Raw genomic sequence first — 26,846 nt, 5'->3', positions numbered from 1 at the left:
CTTCGCTCTCATTTCAGGCATAGAACAGTAAAGAAATAAAATGAGTTTAGAGAAAGAGAATAACTGGAAAAATCTGTATTTTCCCCAAACTCTTAAGTATTTCTACTTACTAAAGAAAATCAGATAATAACACAACTTTAAAAAGCATCTTAATCTTCCAATCATCCATAAATTCTAAGAGCTGCAACAACCAGCAGCTGAAATCCATTTCAACCCCCGCTGACCTGGGAAGCCACCACTTCTGCCTCTGCCATCGCCTGCTTGCTTCACCTCGGAGGCACGGGGCAGGGCAAGCTGTGAGGCCAGCACGAACCCTAGTCTGCGGGCTCCCTTGTCTCTGCCGCTTTACCAGCTCTCGGCTCATCATCCCTGCCTGGGGAGGCCAGCCTTCTGCTCTTTGGAGCCCAGGTTTCCAAGGCCCTGAGACAAAGGCTTTGGGAGCAGAGGGTTGCAGAGCCGCAAAGTTTAAAATGGCCATAGCCGTGATATTCCCATCTTCTGAGTTACTCTCAGATTCCCAGCTTTTACATTTACATTCCTCTGTTTCTAACTCATTCTGATTAAATAACTTATTCTCAGATAAAAACATTTGTACAAAAAGAAAAAGGTTCCTCACTTTTGAACCTAGTACTCCCATAGTTATTTACTCCCAGATTATTACTATACTCTCCCCCAACACTGTACTTAAAGGCTTCACTCTCTAAAAGCTTTAACTTACTTCATGTGCTCACTTCTGGGGGAGTTTCATTACCTCTTTGCTTTGACAAAAACAGATAGACAAACAGCAAAAAAACCCCAGACAAACAGCAATAAAACAGATAGACAAACAGGCGCCACTCTTCCCTCGAGCTCAGAATATCTAAACTCAAATGGGGTTCCCTAAAAGTGGGATGCCCTCCCAAATCTCCCAATCTTGCGTCCGAGGGGAGACGGCCACCGGCCCCTTCCCGGCTCGTCAGCCAGGGTTTGCATGGCAACCAAACAGCCGCGACCTTGTTCTACTTACAACAGCGGTCCCTCGATCCCAGATGAGCCCCCAAAATGTTAAGCCTAATCCGGAGGGACCCAAAACATTGAAGACATGAACAAAGTCCATCGATTACACATCAAAGCTTTATTGTCTAGCTTGGCCAAGCAGCAGCAACTCCAACAGGAGTCTGAGGGAGAGCGTGCTGGCCCTTTGTTTTACCTAGTTTTTATAGTTTTGTAAGTGGGAAGTACAGAAGCAAAAATTGTAATTAGGAGCCCCTTACCACTATTGGTTATAGTCATATGTCCTTTAACATGATAGGATCATGTTCAATTTGCAAGCCATACATCATTTTGGAGAAAACAAAATTTATAAATCAACACAATGGTAGAAAGATGTCTTTTTACATACTAAAAGGCATTCTTATATTATCTCTAGTGTTTATCTGCCATCTCTCTGCCCAGAGTCACACGTGTTAACCACACGCATTTACATAGGAGAGGTAGTTTTGGTGGGGACAAATGCCCGCAAATGGCTCATTGCTATAAGAAAAGGTTTATTTTGGCTTTTCTCTCCCTGTACCTGGCTAGCCATTCACCCCTTTCCCCACAGGTGTGGTGGAATGTCTGGGAATCCATGTTTTCCTCCCCTTTGTATTTACAATACAATGCCAAGGGCCATCCTGGTTATGCCAATCACACAGTACAGAGACTATTTCTCACAATTTCTCTGCACACCTTAACCTAAATTAATAAAATGTTCTTCAAGCTTCCCAAGATATTAATATTAATTTTGTAGCTTTGGTACTTTACAACACCTGCGGGTGAGGTGGCGCAGTGGCTCCTCACACTTCTCGCGTGTGCTTCTGCAATGGTTCCTGGTGTCTCCTGTCTTCAGAAGCACAAAAGACACCATTTAGTTTTGTTCAACAATTTTTTAAGATAAAGGAAGAAACTTTTTCCAGAGCCAGTGTACAATTTGCTTATTACCACATAATAACAACAACAACAACAACAGAAAAAGCCCTGGCCAGATAGCTCAGTTGGTTGGAGCATCGTGCTGGAAAGTACAGAGGTTGTTGGTTCAATACCTGGTCAGGGCACATACAGGACCAGCTCAATGTTCCTGCCTCTCTCTCTCCCTTCCTCTCTTGCTAAAATCAATAAATAAAAATAAAGATAACTCCTCCCTAAAATGCCTCATCTAAAAGGTATATGAGAAGTAATTGATACCAGGTGAACCCTTCTGCCATAAACAATCAGACCACTGGACAAAATATATGAAACAACTGTTTTCAGTCTTTGAAAAAATAGACACACGAGGACTGTAACTTCTAAAAAAGGGAAACAAATAACGTTAACCTTACCATGCTCTGCTTTCTTCCAGAAGTACTTTCTAAGCTATGGTACAAAGAGAAGAAATCCAAGCAGAACAAAGCAGTCTCGCTGCTCTGAGAGCTGAAAAGACAGAGACAGATGTTTGGAATGCTGAGGGAAGTAGAATTTTCAAAGACAAGCAGAGAAATAGCTCATAACTCTGCATGTGCCTTGAAAGTTTGGGCTGAATGCTAGACTGTGATGTTCAAGTGAAGTTTTACAATGCCATGCTAAAAACAACTACCAGGGAAAAGAGAAACTATTTGGAAATTGTAGGTTGCAGCGGACTGGAGACACTTGAGTTCTGACCAGCCACATGGAGATATTTCAATGAACACTCAAGACATTCAGTAGAAATCCCTGAAGAGTCACACATTAGGAATGGAATTTCAGTAACACTAGGGCTACTGTAGACCCATCCAAAAGAACTTAAAAATAAATCTCAGAAGGACCATGCTAATCTACAAGTAAATTAACTGCCTGCAAAAACAAAGCTCAAATATTTTGTTGTCTTTAAAATAACAAAATTCAAATGCTTAAAAATGAAACATTTGTAATGTCCTATATTCAATTAAAAGATATTAGACATGCAAAGGAGTAGGAAAGTGTGACCCATAATCAAGAGAAAAAATTAAGATAATAGAGACCCAGCCTGACCAGTGGTGGCACAGTGGGAAGAGCATCAACCCCAAATACTGAGGTCCCTGGTTAGAAACCCTGAGGTTGTCTGCTTGAGTGCAGGCTCATGGTCTTAAGCATGGGATCACCAGCTTGAGTGAGGGGTTACTGGTTTAAGTGCAGGATCATTGACATGATCCCAAGGTTGCTGGCTTGAGCAAGGGGTCATTGGCTCAGCTTGAGCCCCTGGTCAAGGCACATATGAGAAGCAATCAATGAACAAATAAAGTGAAGCAACTATGAATTGAGTTGATGCTTCTCAATTTTCTCCTCCCTTTCTCTCTCCTCTCAGATCAATCTCTCAAATCAATAAAAAGAGAGAGAGAGATCCAGAAATGACATATTAAAAATATGTAAGTATTAGCCCTGACCAGGGGGCTCAGTGAATAGAGCATCATCCCAGTGTGCCAAGGTTGTGTGTTCAATCCCCAGTCAGGGCACATATGAGAAGCAACTAATGGGTGCACACCTAAATGGAATAACTGAGTGGAACAATGTATTGCTGTTTCTCTCTCTCTCTCTTCCCTCCCCTTTCTTCCCTCTTCTCTTTCTCAAATCAATGGAAAAAGAAATTTAAATCTTTGTATCAGACAATGATTTTATAACTGCTGTTATGAATGCATTAAACAATTTAAAGGAAAACATGAACACCATGAGGAAATAGTATAAAATATTGGATTTTATGGTATGAATATTGTATCTCAATTTAAAAATAAATGGAAGTTTTAGAGCTGAAAATACAATATGTGAAATGAAAATTTTACTGGATGAGCTTAATAAAGGATAGGACAATGAAAAATAAAAGTGAATTTGAAGATATGGCAATAGAAACTATCAAACTGAGGCACAAAAAAAAAGAGGCTTAAAAAAGTGAATAAAGCTTCAGTTCCCTGTGAGACAATATCAAGCATACATGTAATTAGAATTCCAGGAGGGGTGTGGAAAGGAGTGGGCACAGAAAATTTTGAAGATATATAGTCAAAAGTTTTTCCAGTTTTGTGAAAAATATCAATTCATAGATCCAAAAAGCTCCATGAACCCCAGCAGGATAAACACAAAGAAAACTACAATAGGGCACAACATAATCAAACTGGTGAAAACCAGTAACAAAGACAATCTTCAAAGAAGCCAGAGAAAAAGACATGTTTCATGGCAAGAGAGAAATATAAATTCTGCTGGCTTTCAATCATAGTGTAAGCCAGGAGACCATGAAACGACATCTAGAAAGTGTTGAGATAAATCAACCTAGAAATCTATATTTAGTAAAAACGTTCTTCAGAAATAAAAGTGGTGCTTCAGTAACACACACACTCACTAAAGAAATAAAAGCAAAATAAAGATATTCCTGGATAAACAAAACTGAACATATCGACAGCAGACCTTATATGAAATGAAATGTTAAAGAAAATTCTTTAGGCTAAAGGAAAAGGATAGTAGAGGGAGACTCAGGTATAGTCATATGATGTTTAATAATGGGGTACATTCTGAAAAATGCATCGTTAGGCGATTTTGTCCTTTGTTAACATCATGGAGTACACTTACAAAAGCCTGGATAGTATAGCCTACTACACACCTAGGCTAGAGCCTATTGCTCTGGGCCATAAGCTTGTGCAGCACAACACTGTACAAAACAACATGACATTAATTCAGGAACCAGAGAAAATGATGCAATCAAGATACACAGTAAAAATGAGATGCATGGGGCTGTTGCCAGGGTAACATAGCTACTGTTTTACAGCAAACTTTTTTTTATAAGTAGAGAGAATACACTCTAAAATAATGATAAATAGTATATTAAATGTGCAAACCAGTAACAGCCGTTCATTGTCATTATCAAGTATGACTTACTGTGCATAGTTGCATGTGCTGCTGTACTTTTATAGGACTGGCAGCTCAGCAGGCTTATTTGTATTAGCATCCCTGCAAGCACATGGGTAATGTGTTGTGCTGTATTACAACGGCTATGGTGTCGCTAGGCTCCATTATAATCTTATGGGACCACAGCTGTGTACAGTAAATGCTTTCTGTTGTTGACCAAAATGTTATTAAGCAAGTGACTGGATACACAAAGGAATGGATAACACTGGAAATGATAAATAGATGCATAAATTTAAAAGGGAGTGTGAGGAGAGAGGTAAAGTGGAAAACACGTGTGTGTGTACACATACTCCCCAAATAAGGTCTAGAGAAAATTGTTGCCCAAGTGGAGTACTGGTGTTACTAACACAACTTGTAAGTCTGGCACTGAAGTTGGGAAGCTGGACTTGGTCACTACAAAAGACTCAGTCATGGTTAGTGGAACGCGGAACCTGAAGCCAGCCAACTTCTGGTTCACATGCTACCCTATCCTCTCCATAGCCTGCCTGACAACAGCCTGACCTTGACTCTGGCCCTTATTCCAATCAGATCTGTGGTCTCCCAACCTCCTATAACACTGTGCCGCAATTCAGACACCAGCCCAGAGGATTTTTCTTTTCCTTTGTTTTGCTTGGTGATACATGGAGGGAAGAGAGGAGGAGAACCAGCCAGTCTTCCCACACTGCCGTTGGGATTGACATTGTGTCCATTCCTTTTTTAATTTAATTTTAATTTATTGATTTTTAGAGAGAGCAAAGAGAGAAAGAGGGGAAAGAAGCAGAAAGCAGTCGTAATTGCTTCCTGTATGTGCCCTTAACTTGGTCACCCCAGAAGTCTTAAGAAAATGTGTTATGTGAACAAAGCATAAACTAAAATGTGTTCGTCAAGTGCTGCCACCTAAGATAGTTCCTATACGACCTAGAAAGTCCAGTTAACAGTTACAGGCTACCTCAGAGATAGTCCGGATTCAGTTCCAGATCACCACCATAAAGTGAATATTGCAATCAAGTGAGTCACATGAATTTTTTTGGTTTCTCAATACCTATAAAAGTTATGTTTACACGGTACTGCCTTCTATTAAGAATGCAATAGCATATGTCTAAAAACAATGTATGTAACTTAAAAATACTTTATGTCTAAAAAATGCTAACCATCATCTGAGCCTTCAGTGAGTCTTAATGTTTATTATTATTATTATTATTTCTTCTTCTTCTTTTCCAAGTAAGAGGGTGGGAGATAAAGACAGATTCCCACATGCACCCTGACGGGATCCACCTGACAACCCCCATCTGGGGTCAATGCTATGCCCATCTGGTGCCATGCTCGCAACCAAGCTATTTTTAACACCTGAGGTGGAGGCTCCAGAGAGCCATCCACAGTGCCCAGGATGATGTGCTCAAACCAATTGAGCCATGGCTGTGCGAGAAGGAGAGAGAAAGAGACATGGAGAAGGGAGAGAGGGAGAGATGGAGAAGCAAATGTTTACTTCTGTGTGCCCTGACTGGGAATTGAACCTGGGAAAACCACAGGTCAGGCAGATGCTCTACCACTGAGCCAACCAGCCAGGACCAGTGAGTCCTAATGCTTTTGTTGGTGGAGGGTCTTGCCTCGATGTTGATGAAACAATATCTGCAAAGTGCAATAAAGCAAAGCTCACTAAAGTGAGATCTGCCTGAAATCTCTCTGATCCCAGTTGCTAGCCCTGTCTTTCTCATCATTACCAGATTATCTATGCAAGCCATTACCCTAATACCGTGTTACCACCATGTTCAAAATCAGAACTCTCTTCTAATTTGCCATTGCTCTAACCTGAAGGCAGGGGCTGCCACAATGTTTGCAGTGAGGTCCCCAGGTTGGAGGAACAAGGGGAAGCTAGTGATCATAGTGGATGATGGGTTAGTGGGTGAAACAAATGTCATGTATACTTGAAAATGCTAGAGGATTGATGTCACTTCCACTGCAATTTTATACATTATATCAGCTATATAGATATGTATGAATGTATGTATGCGTCTGTGTGTGTGTGTGCATATATATATAATTTTCAGGCATTTAAATTACAAAAGCAATGCAATGCCAAAATATCAAAAGTAGAATTAATAACCTCCTATTCCCCTTCCTCTTCATCAGAACATGCATATCCCTTGTAGCCACTACCTTGGAAAGATACTTAAATGGAAATTTACAAGTTTGTTCTTCAAAGCAATTAATGTCTCAGACCTTCATTATGTTACATTTTTGATGGTTCTCTTTTATAAGACAGAAGAACATCTTTGGGGCTCCCACCTCCCGGCTGGCCCACAGCCGGAAAGCAGCATGCCACGCTGCAGTGCATACTGCAGGCTCCTCAAGCCTGCGGGCCTTGTCCAGCTATGCTCGCAGGTCCATGCTGCCTGACCCTCTGTGGCTGCCACCAGCCACCAAGCTGCACTGGTTTGGGAGTTTTAAAAAATCAGGTACTCAGGAAACATGACATCAACTCATATGAGCTGACTCATCTTTTGAAGACCATCCCCTAGAAACAGGAGACTGTGTGCCTCCAGCTCAAGTCTGATGCTCGTCCTACAGGGTTTGTGGGTATTTCTGGCTCCGAACAGGCTCCAGGTGTCACAGGCACATTGCTTCAGTAGGAACATCAGACTCTGGACTGGAGAGCCAGGCACGAGCATGCTTGTACCGTCAGATCATGGGGATGATGCAGCTCCGGGCCACAACTTCCTTTTTCTAGAATTTAAGATGATAATAGAAACAGAAGATGAGATTATGTCTGAAGTTGTGAAAAAGAAAGATGATTTAGAAATTATAGGGAACAAGGGTAAAGCATCAGAGGAAGGATTGGATTCCATAGTGAAATATAAATCCTGGGGAGATAAAAATTTCCAGAAATTTAAAACTGAAATAGACTCATAGACACAGAGAACAGACTGACAACTGTCAGAGGGGTAGGAGGTTGGGGGCTGGGTAGAAAAGGTGAAGGGATTAAGAAAAGGAAAAAAAACTCATAGACACAGACAACAGTGTGGTGATTACCAGAGGGAAAGGGGATGGGGGAGGCAGAAGAGGGTAAGGGGGGACAAATGATGATGGAAGGAGACTTGGCTTGGGGTGGTGAGCACAATACAGTGTACAGATGATGTACTATAGAATTGTACACCTGAAACCTATGAAGTGTAGAAAAGAAAGGCTCTTAACATGAATAATTTTTGGCAAAAACTTACTTTCTCTAAAACAAAGAGATTTTCAGCAGAATTTACATTTTCTGAAAAGACTCCTTATTCCTGGCCTTGCAGCTGGTCTCCCAGACTGTGGCCTTGGGCTAGCTTTGCAAGGTCACAGGTATTCTCAGAATGTTTCTCCCTGAATTAACACTATAGATGAACATTGTAAGAAAGCTTGTTTCACTGCTTTGTTTTACTGCTATGCTTCCTCTCCTCTCCATTCCTCAATCAGTATGTAATTCAGCCTATAAAACCTAATTCCAAACTGTGTTCCAGGCCACATTGATTTGAACGACTTACGTCTCCATGCAGTTCGTGCAGCCGGTTAATTAAAGACGCCTTAATTTCTTAATTTGGTTAATTGATTGATTGTGTGGCAAGATGTTTGTTTCTCACTGTTCTGATACAACGTGTATGCAATTTCATTAACCAATGTCATCCCAATAAATACAATTTTTTAATTAATTTTAATGGGGTGACATTGATAAATCAAGGTACATATGTTCAGAGAGAACATCTCCAGGTTATTTTGACATTTGATTATGCTGCATTCCCATCACCCAAAGTCAAATTGTCTTCCGTCACCTTCTAACTGTTTTTTTGTGTGCCCCTTCCCTCCCCCAACCCCTTCCCTCTCCTCCCCCACCCCTGTAACCACCACACTCTTGTCCATGTCCAATAAGTACAATTTTAAAAAGAAAGAATATTGTAAGGCCAGTAGTCACGGCCACCATCACAGCCGCCTGGCCAGTGCAGGTTCGCATTTGATTTGAAAAGACGGTAATGAAACAACAGAGCCAAGAACTGGTGGGCCATTACCTTTAATCCTAGCTTGTACCCGGTGAGCGAGAAATACACACAGTGGGAAAACACTTCCCTTTCCATTCAGGGCTCCCAAAGCCACTGACTTATTCAAGTTTCCTAGAATCAAAGGTTTGTACCTCACCAGCCTTATTCACCTCTGTTCCCCATCTCCTTCTCTCTGCACAAACTCCACACAAACTAGCTTCTCCTTCAGCACTCCGCCATCTTGGCTGCTTCTCCTCTCCTCCACGTGGCCTTTCTCTGCTCTCTCTGCAATGCTAATCTCAGGAATCAAAGAGAGAGCAAGACCCGGTCTGCCCTATTTTATAGTGTAAAAATCAAAACCTTTAATCCAATATACAAACAAAGAAGTCTCTGATACAAAGTCAGTCATCTGAGGCATAATGGGATTCCTCATGAGAGTGCACCACCCCACATCATGCAACAGTCAAGGGTGCGGGGAAAAGCTTAGTTTTGTAAAGATCTTAGTATTAAAAGGGTGGGAAAGGCTTAGTCTTAAAACTAAGCCTTAGGCTATAATGACCCTGCCTGCTTACAGCCTGTCCCCCACACCCAATGCAAACTATAAGTGAGCAAACATATATATCATATTTACAAACTTATTTGACCAACAAATATACAATTTTTTTTTATTTATAATTTTATTTTTTTAATGGGGTGACATCAATAAATCAGGATACATATATTCAAAGATAACAAGTCCAGGTTATCTTGTCGTTCAATTATGTTGCATACCCACCACCCAAAGTCAGATTGTCCTCTGTCACCTTCTATCTTGTTTTCTTTGTGCCCCTCCCACCCCCTATCCCTCTCCCATTCCCCCCTCCCCCCCGTAACCACCACACTCTTATCAATGTCTCTTAGTTTCACTATTATGTCCCACCTACGTATGGAATAATACAGTTCCTGTTTTTTTCTGATTTACTTATTTCACTTCGTATCATGTTATCAAGATCCCACCATTTTGCTGTAAATGTTCCGATGTCATCATTTCTTATGGCTGAGTAGTATTCCATAGTGTATATGTGCCACATCTTCTTTATCCAGTCATCTATTGATGGGCTTTTTGGTTGTTTCCATGTCCTGGCCACTGTGAACAATGCTGCAATAAACATGGGGCTGCATGTGTCTTTACGTATCAATGTTTCTGAGTTTTGGGGATATATACCCAGTAGAGGGATTGCTGGGTCATAAGGTAGTTCTATTTTCAGTTTTTTGAGGAACCACCATACTTTCTTCCATAATGGTTGTACTACTTTACATACCCACCAACAGTGTATGAGGGTTCCTTTTTCTCCACAGCCTCTCCAACATTTGCTATTACCTGACTTGCTAATAACAGCTAATCGAACAGGTGTGAGGTGGTATCTCATTGCCGTTTTGATTTGCATTTCTCTAATAGCTAAAGAAGATGAGCATCTTTTCATATATCTGTTGGCCATTTGTATTTCTTCCTGTGAGAAGTGTCTATTCATATCCTCTTCCCATTTTTTTATTGGATTGTTTGTTTGTTTGTTGTTGAGTTTTATGAGTTCTTTGTATATTTTGGATATTAGGCCCTTATCTGAGCTGTTGTTTGAAAATATCATTTCCCATTTAGTTGGCTTTCTGTTTATTTTGTTATCAGTTTCCCTTGCTGAGCAAAAACTTCTTAGTCTGATGTAGTCCCATTCATTAATTTTTGCCTTCACTTCTCTTGCCATTGGAGTCAAATTCATAAAATGCTCTTTAAAACCCAGGTCCATGAGTTGAGTACCTATGTCTTCTTCTATGTACTTAATTGTTTCAGGTCTTATGTTTAGATCTTTGATCCATTTTGAGTTAATTTTTGTACAGGGGGAGAGACTGTAGTCCAGTTTCATTCTTTTGCATGTGGCTTTCCAGTTTTCCCAGCACCATTTATTGAAGAGGCTTTCTTTTCTCCATTGTGTGTTGTTGGCCCCTTTATCAAAAATTATTTGACTATATATATGTGGTTTTATTTCTGGACTTTCTATTCTGTTCCATTGGTCTGAGTGTCTATTTTTCTGCCAATACCATGCTGTTTTGATTGTCGTGGCCCTATAATAGAGTTTGAAGTCAGGTATTGTTATGCCCCCAGCTTCATTCTTTTTCTTTAGGATTGCTTTGGCTATTCGGGGTTTTTTATAGTTCCATATAAATCTGATGGTTTTTTGCTCTATTTCTTTAAAAAATGTCATTGGAATTTTGATGGGAATTGCATTAAATTTGTATATTGCTTTGGGTAATATAGCCATCTTGATTATATTTATTCTTCCTAGCCAAGAACAAGGTATATTCTTCCATCTCATTATATCTTTTTCGATTTCCCTTAACAATGGTTTATAGTTTTCATTATATAAGTCCTTTACATTCTTTGTTATGTTTATTCCTAAGTATTTTATTTTTTTTTGTTGCAATCGTGAAGGGGATTATTCTTTTGAGTTCCTTCTCAGTTGTTTCATTGTTGGCATATAGAAAGGCTATTGACTTCTGTATGTTAATTTTGTATCCTGCGACCTTACTGTATTGGCTTATTGTTTCTAGTAGTCTTTTTGTGGATTCTTTGGGGTTTTCGATGTATAGGATCATATCATCTGCAAAAAGTGATACCTTTACTTCTTCTTTTCCGATATGGATGCCTTTTATTTCTTTGTCTTGTCTGATTGCTCTGGCTAGAACCTCTAGTACCACATTAAATAAGAGTGGAGAGAGTGGACAACCCTGTCTTGTTCCTGATTTAAGGGGGAAAGCCTTCAGTTTAGTGCCATTTAATATGATGTTAGCTGATGGTTTATCATATATGGCCTTTATCATGTTGAGATATTTTCCTTCTATACCCATTTTGTTGAGAGTCTTAAACATAAAATTGTGTTGTATTTTATCGAAAGCCTTTTCTGCGTCTATTGATAAGATCATGTGGTTTTTGTTCTTTGTTTTGTTGATATGGTGTATTACATTAACCGTTTTACGTATGTTGAACCATCCTTGAGATTCTGGGATGAATCCCACTTGATCATGATGTATTATTTTTTTAATATGTTGTTGTATTCGATTTGCTAGTATTTTGTTTAGTATTTTAGCATCTGTATTCATAAGAGATATTGGTCTGTAGTTTTCTTTTTTTGTGCCATCCTTGACTGGTTTTGGTATGAGGGTTATGTTGGCCTCATAAAATGTGTTTGGAAGTATTGCTTCTTCTTCAATTTTTTGGAAGACTTTGAGTAGAATAGGAACCAAGTCTTCTTTGAATGTTTGATAAAATTCGCTGGTATAGCCGTCAGGTCCTGGACTTTTATTTTGGGGGAGGTTTTTAATGGTTTTTTCTATTTCTTTTCTACTGATAGGTCTGTTTAGGCTTTCTGCTTCTTCTTGACTCAGTCTAGGAAGGTTGTATTGTTCTAGGAATTTATCCATTTCTTCTAGGTTGTTGAATTTAGTGGCATAAAGTTTTTCATAGTATTCTACAATAATTCTTTGTATATCTACGGTGTCCGTGGTGATTTCTCCTCTTTCATTTTGGATTTTGTTTATATGAGTTCTTTCTCTTTTTTCCTTGGTAAGTCTTGCCAAGGGTTTGTCAATTTTGTTGATCTTTTCAAAGAACCAGCTCCTTGTTCTATTAATTTTTTCTATAGTTTTTCTGTTCTCTAATTCATTTATTTCTGCTCTGATTTTTATTATCTCCTTTCTTCGACTGGTTTTGGGTTGTCTTTGTTCTTCTTTTTCTAGTTCCTTAAGGTGGGAAGTTAAGTGGTTCACTTGGGCTCTCTCTTGTTTGTTCATATATGCCTGAAGCGATATGAACTTCCCTCTTATCACTGCTTTTGCTGCATCCCATAGATTCTGATATGTCGTATTGTCATTTTCATTAGTCTGTATATATCTTTTGATCTCTGCACTTATTTCTTCTTTGACCCATTCATTTTTTAAAAGTATGTTGTTTAGTTTCCACATTTTTGTGGGATTTTTTTCCTCTTTTTTGCAGTTGAATTCTAGTTTCAAGGCTTTATGATCAGAAAATATGCTTGGTACAACTTCAATTTTTCTGAATTTGCTGATGTTGTTTTTGTGGCCCAACATATGGTCAATTCTTGAGAATGATCCATGTACACTGGAGAAAAATGTATACTCAGTCACTTTGGGATGAAATGTCCTGTAGATGTCTATCATATCCAGGTGCTCTAGTGTTTTGTTTAAGGCCACTATGTCTTTGTTGATTCTCTGTTTGGATGACCGATCTAGAGCCGTCAGCGGTGTATTGAGGTCTCCAAGTATGATTGTATTTTTGTCAGTTTTTGTTTTAAGATCAGTAAGTAGCTGTCTTATATATTTTGGTGCTCCTTGGTTTGGTGCATATATATTAAGAATTGTTATGTCTTCTTGATTCAGTGTCCCCTTAGCCATTATGAAATGGCCATTTTTGTCTCTAAGTACTTTTCCTGTCTTGTAGTCAGCATTATCCAATATGAGTATTGCTACACCTGCTTTTTTTGGGATGTTATTTGCTTGGAGTATTGTTTTCCAGCCTTTCACTTTGAATTTGTTTTTATCCTTGTTACTTAGATGAGTTTCCTGTAGGCAGCATACAGTTGGATTTTCTTTTTTAATCCATTCTGCTACTCTGTGCCTTTTTATTGGTGAGTTTAATCCGTTTACATTTAGTGTAATTATTGATACTTGTGAGTTCCCTATTGCCATTTTATATCTTGCTTTCTGTTAGTTTTGTGTCTTGTTTGATCCTTCTCTTTCGTTTTTCTATCTTTTGTTTTTATTTGGTTGTATTCCATACATCTTTCCTCTGTTGCTATCTTTTTTATCTCGTGTGCTTCTGTGGTGGTTTTCTCAATGGTGGTTACCTTTGAGTAATGAAAAGGGTCCCTACCCTGTTCATTGTAGCGAACTATTTTGTGAGTACTTTTGCACTCCATCGTCCTTTGCTACTGTTAATCTCCATCTTCTCCCCCTCTTTCTTTTTGTTGTTGTCACAGTTTAAATTTGGTTTTATTGTGTTCTTCTTGGAGCTTTTACTTGTGGCTCTGTTTTTTTTTTGTTCTTTGTATCTGATTGGAGAACCCCCTTTAGTAATTCCTGGAGTGGGGGTTTTCTGATGATAAATTCCCTCATCTTTTCTGTATCTGTGAATGTTTTTATTTCTCCTTCGTATTTGAAGGATAGCTTTGATGGGTATAGTATTCGTGGCTGAAAGTTCCTCTCTTTCAGGACTTTAAATATTGGGGTCCACTCTCTTCTAGCTTGTAGAGTTTCTGCTGAGAAATCTGATGATAATCTAATGGGCCTTCCTTTATATGTTGTATTCTTCTTTTCCCTGGCTGCCTTGAGAATTTTTTCTTTGCTGTTGGTTTGTGTCAATTTCATTATGATATGCCTTGGAGTAGGTTTGTTGGGGTTAAGAAAACTTGGAGTTCTGTTTGCTTCTTGAACTTGAGGCTTTAGTTCTTTCCACAGGCTTGGGAAGTTCTCATCAATTATTTGTTTAAGTATGTTCTCCATTCCATTTTCTCTCTCTTCTCCCTCTGATATACCTATTATTCTTATGTTATTCTTTTTGATGGAGTCAGATAATTCTTGTAGGGCTATCTCATTTTTTTTAATTTTGGAGTCTCTTTCTTCTTCTCTCTGTTGTGCCTCAAGTTGCTTGTCTTCTATTTCACTAATCCTCTCTTCTATCTGACCTGTTCTATTAGCTAAGCTTGTTACTTCGTTTTTCAGCTCGTGAATTGAGTTTTTCATCTCTGTTTGATTTGTTTTTATAGTTTCAATTTCCTTGGACATATATTCTTTGTGTTCATGGAGTTGTTTTCTGATTTCCCTATATTGCCTTTCTGTGTTTTCTTGTATATCTCGGAGGACTTTTAGGATTTCTATCTTGAATTCTCTGTCATTTAGCTCCAAGGTTTCCAATATATTAAATTTTTTCTCCATAGATTTTTCCTCATCTAGCTGTGTTACCTCTCTTTCTTTTGTATCCATGATATTCGATTTTCTCTTCCTTAATGGCATCTGAGGGTGGTTTTGTTGATAGTATTAATGAGATTTAATAAAGAATAAAAAGTTAAAAAAAATAAAAAAATAACAAATCGAAAAGAGTTGTTTTTTTTAAAAAAAATTAATAATGAAATAAAGAAAAATAAAATAAAATAAAAATTTTTTAAAAAGGCAATTATTCCCCCCCTCTTTTTTTCCTCTCCTCTCCTCTCCCCTCTTTCTTGAGAAAATCTTGTGGTGGACTGTGAGTTATAACAAACAATGCCTGTGATGGAGGGCCTGAATTGGGGAAAAGTAATAAAGGGGCAAAAAAGAGAGAAAGAAAAAAAAAAAAAAAAAAGGAAAAAAAATAAAAGAAAAAAGAAAAAAAAAAGAGCGTATGGACCCACAAAAAGCAAATAAGGAAAAAATTTGGGTCAAGAATAAAATGATTTGCTTTTAGGTGTTGGTTTTCTAAGAGTTATGATGAGAGGAATAAGAGGAAAATGGAAAAATGGGGGGACAAATTAAAAACTTACTATTGTATTTAGTGGAACAAGAACTAGATAATATGGAGAGCCAGGGATGGGAGCACTGCTAGTGAGTTAAAAAGGTGAAGTAAAAACCCCCCAAAATGCCACAAACATAGGTTTGAGTCCCAGATAAGATAATTTGTTTGTTATTGAGGTTTGAATGAGAGGAGATGTAAAGGAGAAAGGAAGAAACTAATATAGAGGGAGAAAAGAAAGAGAGAGAGAGAAAAAAAGAGGGAACCACTAAAAGAAGAAAAAAGAAAGGAGAGAGAGAGAGTTAAGGGTTTTGGAGTGCAACCCTCATAGAGAGAAAGGAAGAGAAGAGAAATGATAATGGGAGATGTAACACTTATGGGTAGTGTAGTTCAAGGAGAGGAGAGAGTAAGACCGGTAGAGAGTTAATCGGCCAAATTGGAGGAGGAAAAAAAAGTCTCAAGAATGAAGATAAGAGAAACAAACGAACAAATATAATAAAATGGGATAGGTTATAAAGTCTGCAGATTATTCTTGATTTTGAGAGGTTATCTTCTTGCTTTTTCTTTTCTCTCCCTCTTCCTGGTCGGTGACTCTGTACCCCGGGTTCTGCCCCTTTGGCACGTTCAGGTAGAGGTTTGCAGTTGATAAGTCTCTATGGCAATGTCATGTATTGTGCTTTATTCTCGTTGGGAGTCGAGGCTCATTAGCATTTATAGGCTCCGACAGTGAGAGAGTCTGTGTTCCTGGAGCCTTTCTCCTAGTCTTTCCTTCCTCAATTAGTAGCCTGATAGTCCAGGTATGGGGTTGCTGCTGCCTCTGCCTGGATAGTAAGAGGCTCAAATTGCTGGCAACTCCCCACTCTATTTCCACTCAGCACAGGGCTCTGGGTAAGGCTCAGTCAGTCAGAGCTGCCAGCATAATCAGGCGGGCTTTCCGCCCACTCGAAGACCTCTGGCTCTGCCACTCTATCCGGTAACACAAGCGGGCGCCCACTTCCGGGGCGCTTGGAGGAAACTCTCACTCACTGTCTGCAACCAGGATATCTGGCAAGGTTTCACGCTCTGAGTGAAACCCCCAACCGCAGGGAAAAGTTGCAGCGTTGGAATTGAGTCTCGCTCCGTCCCCGTGTGCGGCTTTTGCAAGGCGCTGGGGCGGCCTGAGATTCCGCTTTGGCCCACACAAAGGCCCCTGACTCTGCCCCTCTCTGCGATAACGCGGGCGTGCACTGCCGAGGCACTCGGAGGAATCGCTCACTCCTTATCTGCGTGCGCAAACCAGGATATGAGGCCAGCCGTGGTTCCCTCTGAGTGAAACAGCCTCCAGCACGGAAAATCTCCACCGTTGGGATTAGTTCTCACTCCCTCCCGTGCGTGGCTTTCCCAGGGCGCTGGGGCTGCCCAGAGACTCTGCCCTCAGCCCACAGAAAGGCCTCTGACCCTGCCTCTCCGTGTGGCAACACGGGCACCCACTTCCGCGGCTTAGGAAGAAATCTCTCTTCCACTAACTGCGCACCGACCAGGAGGCCGGGTAAAATGGCCGCTCCGCTTGTCTTTCTTTGTTTGGGTTTGGCGCGAGTGTTAGCTTGTATTGCCCGGGTTGCCACAGGATCAGATTTTCCTCGGCTTGGATCTCTGAGCCACATCCTGGTTCGGCCGTTTTTGCTGCGGGGGCCTGGATCTATTCACCCCCTTTGCCCGCCTCAGTTTCTATATTCACAGTTACCAGAGAAAGCCGCCCTGTTTAGGTTCGTGAGGAAGGCGGAGCATTTCTTACTCCCTATTTCCTTCGGGGTTTGGTTATATATTTAGCCAATTTTTCACTCAATCATACCTTTGGGTGTATTGCGAAGAATCTGGAAGCTCCAAGTATAGGTTTTTCTGTTTCTGGTTGAAGATCTTGTTGAGTTTTGGGGGAGATTTATCGGTATCGCTTCCTACTCCGCCATTACTCTGACGTCATCCCCGGAAATTAGCTTTTTCAAATATACAATTTTAAAAAGAAAGAATATGCCCTGGCCGGACAGCTCAGTTGGTCGGAGCATCATTCTGAAGCACAGAGGTTGCCAGTTTGATCCCCGGGTTGGACACTTACAGAAACAGATCAATATTCCTGTCTCTCTCTCTTCTTCTCTCTCTCTAAAGTCAATAAATAAACATTAAAATTTTTTTAAATGAAAGAATATATGCATTCCCATGTTCAAAAATAAAATAATAAAAATAAATAAAACTAAAATAGCCCTTGAACCAGAACAGATAATCAGATATGGCTGAAGGACTGTCCCCATCTGAATTTCTGGTAAAAGTATCCCTCAAGAAAACAATATTTCAGATTCCCTCTGTGGAGCCCAGAGAGTATCTGAATTCCAAGTCATGCCTCAGCTGCTCAATTACCTAAAGGATGAGGACTGGGCAAGCATGTTGTTGGGGCACCGGGCTGAGTTCACCTGTGCTGAAAGCACTGGTTGCACACAGGAATCTGTACAGAAACAAGATGTAACATACACACTTGAAAGACAGAAAGCCTTAAAAACTCTAATAACATCTTAAACTTTGCAATTTTGTTGGATAGAATGAGGATCTCAATGTCTGGGCGGTTTTTCCCAAATGCTATTCTTGCTAAGTGTTAGAATATAGCACAGTATTTTGTAGACCAGCTGTAAACAGGACGAGTCTGACAGGAACCCAACCTGATTAGTGTAGCCAACTGCAAAGAAGAAATCACATGTAATTGACCAAACAGTGTGTATAAGCAATCCTAAACCTTCTTTGGGGAGACAGAGCTTGAGGTGTGAATCCTGTGTCTCCTTTACTGAGTACAAGTAAATAAAACTACTTTGCTTCTTGCTTTTTGAATAGAGCACCCCAAGTGGTAAATCCCTTGAGTTCAGTAACAATTTCAGAGCTAGGGCTTTATCCTAACAAATTAATACCAGAGATAAAGGTACAAAGATGTTGTTTTGGCACTGTTTACTATGTCAAAATATTAGTGGAACAAAAATGTCCAGTGATGGAATTAAATAAATTTTGGTACATCCATACAGCAGATGATTATGCAATCTTAATGATATAGACCTATAAGCACACCAAACAATACACTGATCTAAAATGGCACCTGGATACCATTATAGCTGATATTCATAGTATGATCATATTTTTTCTAAAAATATTTGTACATGTGCATATGCACAGAAGTAAATCTGGAAAGATACACAGTAGGTGTGGTCTGGTTGCCTATATATGTTGGGACTAAGTAAAATCATCTTTTTACTTTTAAGTATATTTCTTTCTACAATAAGTTTTCAAAGTTTTTTTTGTGTTTTAAATTGTGTGTGTGAATGGGGGTTGTGATTTCAAGAGAAGAAGAAAATCAAATGTTTTCCTGAGAATCATACCCCTACTGTGGCAACCTCTTTAGTCAACAGAGCCAAATATCAACAGTATAATGATTGAAAATTCTTTTGAGAGCCAAATTTTTTAAACTTAACTATATAGGCAGGTACATTCCTTATCGAGGTAGCGCCTGCACATGGTATTTTGTGGAAGAGCCACACTCAAGGGGCCAAAGAGCTGCATGTGGCTCGCGAGCCGCTGTTTGCCAACCAGGGCGCCTAGACCAATGAGCCACACATCAAATGTTTTCTAAAACCCTCTTCTCATAAAAGGAAAAAAATGGATTTATAGAAACTCAATAACATAAAAGTGAAATGGTTACTGTTAAATTTGGGTCCAGAGCCCCTTTAAGCCCAAACTCCCCTCACCCAACCTCCCACTGAGGCAACTTCTTCATGAAGCATCTCCCTCACCTGACCTCCCCCTCCCCTTAAGCAACTCCCTCAACTGAGAAGATCTGGGATGTGTACTTGGGACAAGGCCCATGGGAGAGGCCTGAGGGTTGAGGAAAGGAGACAGTCTGTGAGCAAGGCAACAAAGCAGGCTATGCTAATCTGAGCGTGTCCAGATTCACCAGCCTCCATGTCAGCACAGACCTGCAGTAGTCCCTATATCAGGTAACCCTTCCTGCAGCTCTTCACTGATGCTACTAGGGTGGCATCCATTCATTTCCTACCGCTCATTTCCTTTCCTACAGCCCATCTGTGCACAGATGCATAAATACACTTCTTACAAAACTCATCAGGCCTGTGCGTCCCTCCTTTGACCAATCTAACAGTTACAAAAGCTGCCAAATTAGGAAAGATCACATTCCAAACATTAGACAGAGCAAGATAGAACTAGTTTTAGAAGCTACAAGGGGTTTGATGTCCTCTTTTCACCCCATTATATTCAAAACAGAGATTTCCCTGGTGAGGAGCAGGTCTGAAACTGCTGGTCCACTCTCTTCCTCAGTGTAGCATGGTGTGGTAGACTAACCAGCCTGGCAGGGTTTTTATTGCTTCTGTCCAACAGCTGGGTTGTAAAACATCAACTACCACAGAAGATGCGCATTCACCCTGGAACATTTCTCATTCCCCAGCGGTCTACCCCAGCCCTGTGCTAGCTGCTGGGAAGCCAGAGCCAATGACGTGGAATGCTTGGCTCTCAGATGGAAAGCCTGCCGGCAGGAGCTCCTGCCAGGAGCTGCTGTACTTAAACCCAGCAGGTCAGCAGGAATTAGGGGATGGGATAATGACTGAGACATTGCTGTACACTTGAGAAACTTACAGTTTAGCAGGGAGGGAGAACCAGAATTTCAATGTAAAATTGTCAAAACAAAGAGGGTTCAGACTATCCACTTGGGTGTTCAGGAGAGACTACCCAGAAGGGGTGGTGGTGAGCTACACCTTGAATGGCAACAGTGGGAAAAGCGTTTGCAGGATGAGGAAGGGAAAGAATAAGAGCCAAGCTAACAGGCTGTCAGCAGGTGACTGTGGGGACAGGTTTGTATTACCCGGTAGGGCTTGCGGTCAGTCCGTGAGCTGTGGATGAAGGTTGAGTCTACCTTCAACTCTTCAACTGGTGTCAGTGCAGTCTTAGGGTACTTGCACTTCATGTTGCGGGGAAACAGGAGGTTTGTAAGATGAGAGACAAAAGGATCAGGTTTTCATTTCTGACACTTCTGCTGCAGTAAAGCATGGACTGGAATTTTTCTTTGTATGCAGTGTCTCTCACATGGTAGGTGCTCAGTAAGTATCTGTTGAGTGGATAGTAGTGAAGATAGAAAATAGAAATATCTTTTTTTAATGTAATTATTTTAAAAATATTTTATTTATTGATTTTAGAGAGGGGGGGGGATGAGATCATAGTTGCTTCACTTTAGTTGTTCACTGAATGCTTCTTGTATGTGCCTTGACTAGGCAAGCCCAGGATTTAGAACCAGCGACCTCATGAAACTCTCCTCACAGGTGTGACAGATTTTACATCCCCTACTGAAACTTTATTTTGTTTTTAACATGCTAATGTTGCAAGGGCACGATTAATTAGGGGGTCTTCAGAGCTAAGACTCTATTGAAAATTTCCTAACATCAACAACCCCTGGGAGCTTGTTAGGAACTAGAAAGGTAGAATTTCCACCACCCCCTTCTCTGACACAGATCTGCATTTAACAAGACCACCGGGCGAGGAGCAGGTCTCACACAGACTCTTGAGCCATGTGGTAGGGAGTCGTCCTGAGGACCTGGGAGGATCAAGAAGAGCTAGGAGACCTGAACCCACAATGCCCACTTCTCTACTTGAGGCTAAAACTGGGGTCATACTAACAGAAATCTACAATTCTCTCCAAACCCCAGCAATCTCATATCATTCAAACTCATACTTTGGGAGCACCAAGAGTAAGACTTTTGCATCACACACCCACTTCCCTCTTTACTCAGCTACCTTGTGGTGTCACTCACTGTCTTCTTGCTCTCTGGTCTGGATTCCAGCGGTGCCTCTGAGCAGAAGAGGTGGTCAGGATGCTTGCCTAGAAGGGCACTCCTTTTCAGAGGTGCCAGTTCTGCACCACTTTGCATGTATTGGCAATGACAATGACATCCAATGGTAATACTCAGCACTGTTACATATCAGGTACAGTTCTGGTGCTGCATTTGTTTTTGAGCTTATGGATCATGCATAATGATCATTCTGTTATAAAGTACTTTAATCCACCAGTTACATAGAGACACCAAGGCAGGATACAGAAGAAATTTTAGGAGGAGATTTATTAATTAGCCAGCTAGCTACATGGGGCATGGTCCCAAATCATGTAAGCTCTCATACAATTCTGAACCTTCTTTTATACAAAATCAAGTACTGGTTGGGGTGGGTAAGAAGGGAGCATGGTACAATAGTCAATTACTAACAAGCTTAAAGCGTCTATCTATAGGATCTATTAAAAGGAAAAAGCATTTCCACACATCAAGACTACTGTAGTGATAAACGTTTTACATACCCAGCAAAGACATTCCCAAATCTTCTAGTGTCTACCACGTATCCCTGTCACCACAATGAAATGGTTAGCTTAGGTAAGGCGAGAAGCTAAATGAAATTACCTTCGCTAAAAGTGTTGGGGCTAGCTTATTAGGAAACCTAAAAAGCTAGTCCTCGCTTGCCCAGTTTACAAGTTTTATACATATAAAGAATTTCAAAAGGGATGCTAATTAGAGAGTATATAAAATGTTACAGAATGCAGGTTTTTCAAGCAAGGGGAGTAGGCTCGTGATCCCTCTGTCTAGAGAAGGGGTCGGGAACCTATGGCTCACGAGCCAGGTGTGGCTCTTTTGATGGCTGCATCTGACTCGCAGACAAATCTTTAATTAAAAAAATAATAATGTTAAAAATATAAAACATTCTCATGTATTACAACCCATTTATTTCCTACTGCTCATGTTCATGGTTGTGGGTGGCTGGAGCAAATCACAGCTGTCCTCCAGGACAACTCCAAATTTTTATTGGATAATGCCTAACGTACATGGGTCATTGTGAGCTCAGGAAGCAAACTTCCCTCCTTTTAATCAAGTAGTCAGCTAGCTAATTGCAGAAACCCTTTGACGAAGAAGATGGCTAAAAGAAAAAAAGATGAGGAATATCGTACTTTTCAGCAGGAATGGGCAGAGAAATTCGCCTTTGTGGAGAGAGCAGGTTCTGCAGTGTGTCTAATATGCAATGATAAAATTGCATCGATGAAACGGTCAGATATAAAGCGGCACTTTGACACACGCCATACTACATTTGCATCGAAATATCCAGCGGGGGACAGCAGGAAGAAAGCACGTCAAGAGCTACTGTGCAGAGTACAAGCTAGTCAGCAGCAACTCTGTGTTTGGACCCAATAAAGTGACTGCAATTCGGCTGACTTTGCTGGTGCTTTAACAATTGTGAGAAGCAGAAAGTCATTCCTAGATGGGGTGTATGCCAAAACATTCATGCTTGATGTTGCCAATGGACTTTTTGACGACTTTTCGGATAAAGACAAGATAATCAAATGAATAAAAGACATGCCTCTATCGTCAAGAACTATTCATGATCGTACCATCATGATGGCAAATCAACTTGAGGCAACACAAGTGAAGGACATAAATGCAGCACCATTCTTTTCTCTCGCTTTGGATGAGTCAACAGACGCAAGCCATTTATCCCAGTTCAGCGTGTTTGTAAGATATGCTGTCGGTGACACACTACATGAGGAAAGTCTTGCTGTTTTGCCTATGAAAGAGACAACAAGAGGGGAGGATTTATTTAAGTCTTTCACTGAGTTCGCTAAAGAAAAAAATCTACCGATGGATAAACTTATTTCAGTGTGTACTGATGGTGCTCCAAGCATGATGGGGAAAAACAGAGGATTCGTAGTGCTTCTTCGTGAACATGAAAAGAGACCCATCCTAAGTTTTCACTGCATCCTACATCAGGAGGTGCTTTGTGCTCAAATGTGTGGTGAGCAGCTTGGTGAGGTGATGTCCCTGGTCATTCGAGTGGTCAACTTTATTGTTGCCTGAGCTTTAAATGATCGCCAGTTTAAAACACTGCTGGATGAAGTTGGGAATAATTATCCTGATCTGCTTCTGAACAGCAATGTGCATTGGTTGTCACGAGGGAAGGTGCTCAGCCGTTTCACGGCTTGTCTGAGCGAAATCCGGACTTTTCTTGAAATGAAAAGCATCAAGCATCCTGAGTTAGCTAATACTGAGTGGCTCCTGAAGTCCTACTATCTCGTAGACATGACTGAACATTTGAACCAGCTCAATGTGAAAATGCAAGGCATTGGAAATACAGTCTTATCCCTTCAACAAGCACTTTTTGCATTTGAAAACAAGCTGGAACTCTTCATTGCTGACATTGAAATAAGTCGTTTACTACTTTTTGAAAAACTGGGAGAGTTTAAAGATGCATGCACAGCAAGTGACCCTGCTCAACATCTTGATCTCTAGCAGCTAGCAGGCTTCACATCTAATCTCCTGAAGTCATTCAAAGCGCGCTTTGGAGAATTTCGTGAGCGCACTCGTCTTTTTAAGTTCATCACCCTTCCACAGGAGTGTGCAGTGGACAACGCCAACCTGAGTTACATCCCCGGTGTCTCCATCAGAGATTTTGAGCTACAAGCTGCTGACCTGAAGGCCTCAGACATGTGGGTGAATAAGTTCAAGTTACTAAATGAAGATTTGGGAAGACTTGCACGACAGCAAGCAGAGTTGGCGAGCAAACACAAGTGGGGAGAAATGAAGAAACTTCAACCTGCAGACAAGTTGATCGTCAAAACTTGGAACACGCTTCCTGTCACATATCACATACTGCAGCATGTGAGTATTGCTGTACTGACAATGTTTGGCTCTACATATGCATATGAGCAGTCTTTCTCACATCTAAAGAATGTTAAGACGAACCTACAATCACGTTTAACGGATGGAAGTCTCAACGCCTGCATGAAGCTTAACCTCACCACCTTATCAACCAGACTACAAAGCCATCAGCAAAACCACGCAACACCAGAAGTCTCATTAATGCTAAGAAGTACTTTATTCATCATTGGTTAGCAACAGCATAACAATATTATTAAAAAGAATTCAGAGACTTCTTGTACTTTATTTATTTATTTATTTTATTTTATTTTTTGCATTTTTCTGAAGCTGGAAACAGGGAGAGACAGTCAGACAGACTCCCGCATGCGCCCGACCGGGATCCACCTGGCACGCCCACCATGGGGCGATGCTCTGCCCACCAGGGGGCGATGCTCTGCCCATCCTGGGCATCATCATGTTGAGACCAGAGCCACTCTAGCGCCTGAGGCAGAGGCCACAGAGCCATCTCCAGCGCCCGGGCCATCTTTGCTCCAATGGAGCCTTGGCTGCGGGAGGGGAAGAGAGAGACAGAGAGGAAGGCGTGGCGGAGGGGTGGAGAAGCAAATAGGCGCTTCTCCTGTGTGCCCTGGCCGGGAATCAAACCCGGGTCCTCCGCACGCTAGGCCGAGGCTCTACTGCTGAGCCAACCGGCCAGGGCCGACTTCTTGTACTTTAAAAGTGTTGGTCTTACATAAAATGCACACATTTACTTGTATTTAGTGTTAAACATATTGTATGGCTCTCACGGAATTACATTTTAAAATATGTGGTGTTCATGGCTTTCTCAGCCAAAAAGGTTCCCGACCCCTGGTCTAGAGGTGTAATCACTCTCAGGACTCTAGGAGGGGAGGAAGAGTTAGAATCAGTGTAGGAATTTTTAACTAAGATATGTAAACATTGTCTCCTAAAAGCTCTTAAGCAGGGGTCCCTAAACTACAGCCCGCGGGCCACATGCGGCCCCCTGAGTCCATTTATCCAGCCCCCACCGCACTTCCAGAAGGAGCACCTCTTTCATTGGTGGTCAGTGAGAGGTCCTGGAGTACTGTATATGGCGGCACCGCAAAGTGCGGCGTCGCTCATGTACAGTACTACTTCTAGTGACGCAGGACGTATGCGTCACAGCTCTGGAAGCGTGTCATATCACTTGTTACGGCTAGCAGTGACAAATATGGGACCGACATTGACCATCTCATTAGCCAAAAGCAGGCCCGTAGTTCCCATTGAAATACTAGTCAGTTTGTTGATTTAAATTTACTTGTTCTAAAGGACTGTTATCACTTGAATCTGAGAGACGAGGGTGTGGAGGAAGCTACAGCAGCAGCGATGCTCATTCAAGCCGCAAGGGAGTGCGCCTGCGGTGAGTCAGCCCATATACTTGGGAACCGCGAGCCGCCGCGAGCCCCCGCGAGCCGCCGCTACGAGCGGCCGCGAACCGCCACCGCGAGCGGCAGCCACGAGCCGATGCGCGCGCGCCCGGTCCGGTTGAGCACCGCGGACGTTCCCAGCGGCCCGCACACTGCGAGTGGGGGTCACCGGCCACCGGTGCCCGGAGCGCCCCATTCGCGCCCGTGCCTTGGGCATTCCACGCGCCCAGGGTGCCCTGCTGGCCCGCACACCCAGGGGGCTCCATTATCCTGCGCCTGGTGCGGTCCAGCCGCCAGCGGCGGGGTGAGCGGGAGAGGCTTGGGAGATTCTCTCCGTGGGCGGGGCACCTCACCCAGCCATTCAAGCTAACAATCAAGCGTTGGGGGAGGGGCGTGCGCAGGCAGCCTAAAATACCTTCGGAAGCACAGCTGCGACCCAATCACTGAAATTAGCTTAACCCATAAAATCTGCGCACCCTCGGTTCTAATTGATAAGATCTCTCTCAGTTCAGCGATCCAAGACAAGAGGCGTGATATTTTTTAGTGCCTCTCGCTAAAGGGGCGGGGGCAACTTCTGATTGATAGAGCCTCCATATTCAGGGATAAACGCTAACAAGAAGGACTTGGCAGATAATAAGGTCTATACTACACTAGTCGTAAGCAGACACTAGTGCCTCTTCTTCCCTGCAAAAACAGGCTACAAAGTGTGGAAAGCCTGGGTTGAGAGGTCCAACTAAATGATAGGCGCTGAACAGTCACTTTGACAACAATTGACTCCCACCCCAGCCTGATTACACTGGAGGCCCTGACTGTCAGAGCCTTTCCCAAAGCCTTGCACTGAGTGGGGATAGAGTGGGGATTTCCCAGCTCTTTGAGCCTCTTGCTCCCCAGGCAGAAGCAGTTGCAGCCTTATAGCTGGATCACCAGGCTGCTAATTCAGAAAGGGGGGACTAGGAGAGAGAATCCAGGAAAGCAAACTCTCTCATCGTTGGACCCTGCAAACGCCAACAAGCCTTTACTTCCAGCAAGACTAAAGCCAATTATATGACATTGCCATAGAATCCCATCAACTGCAAATCCCTACCTAAGAGTGACACAGGGGCAGAGCCTGGGGTACAGAGTCACCGACCAGGAAGAGGGAGAGAAAAGAAAAAGGAAGAAGTTAACCTCTCAAAATCAAGAAAAACCCACAGACTTTACAACTTGATCCACTAATTTTTTGTTGTTGTTGTTGTTGTTGTTTGTTTCTTCTATCTTTTTGCCTTTATTTCCTCCACCTCGGTCCTTCTATTCTCTGCCCATCTTATGCTTCCCC

The 26,846-nt window shown here is 41.6% G+C and overlaps 1 pseudogene; it reads left to right on the top strand.

Moving 5' to 3' along the window:
* Positions 1-20,070, top strand: part of LOC136329964 (programmed cell death protein 2-like) — a 43,271-nt pseudogene extending 23,201 nt beyond the window's left edge.
* Positions 20,071-26,846: the final 6,776 nt, after the last annotated feature.

The sequence above is a fragment of the Saccopteryx bilineata genome, chromosome 3, assembly GCF_036850765.1.
Source record: "Saccopteryx bilineata isolate mSacBil1 chromosome 3, mSacBil1_pri_phased_curated, whole genome shotgun sequence".
Taxonomy (NCBI): domain Eukaryota; kingdom Metazoa; phylum Chordata; class Mammalia; order Chiroptera; family Emballonuridae; genus Saccopteryx; species Saccopteryx bilineata.
This window is presented reverse-complemented; position numbering and strand designations above follow the sequence as displayed.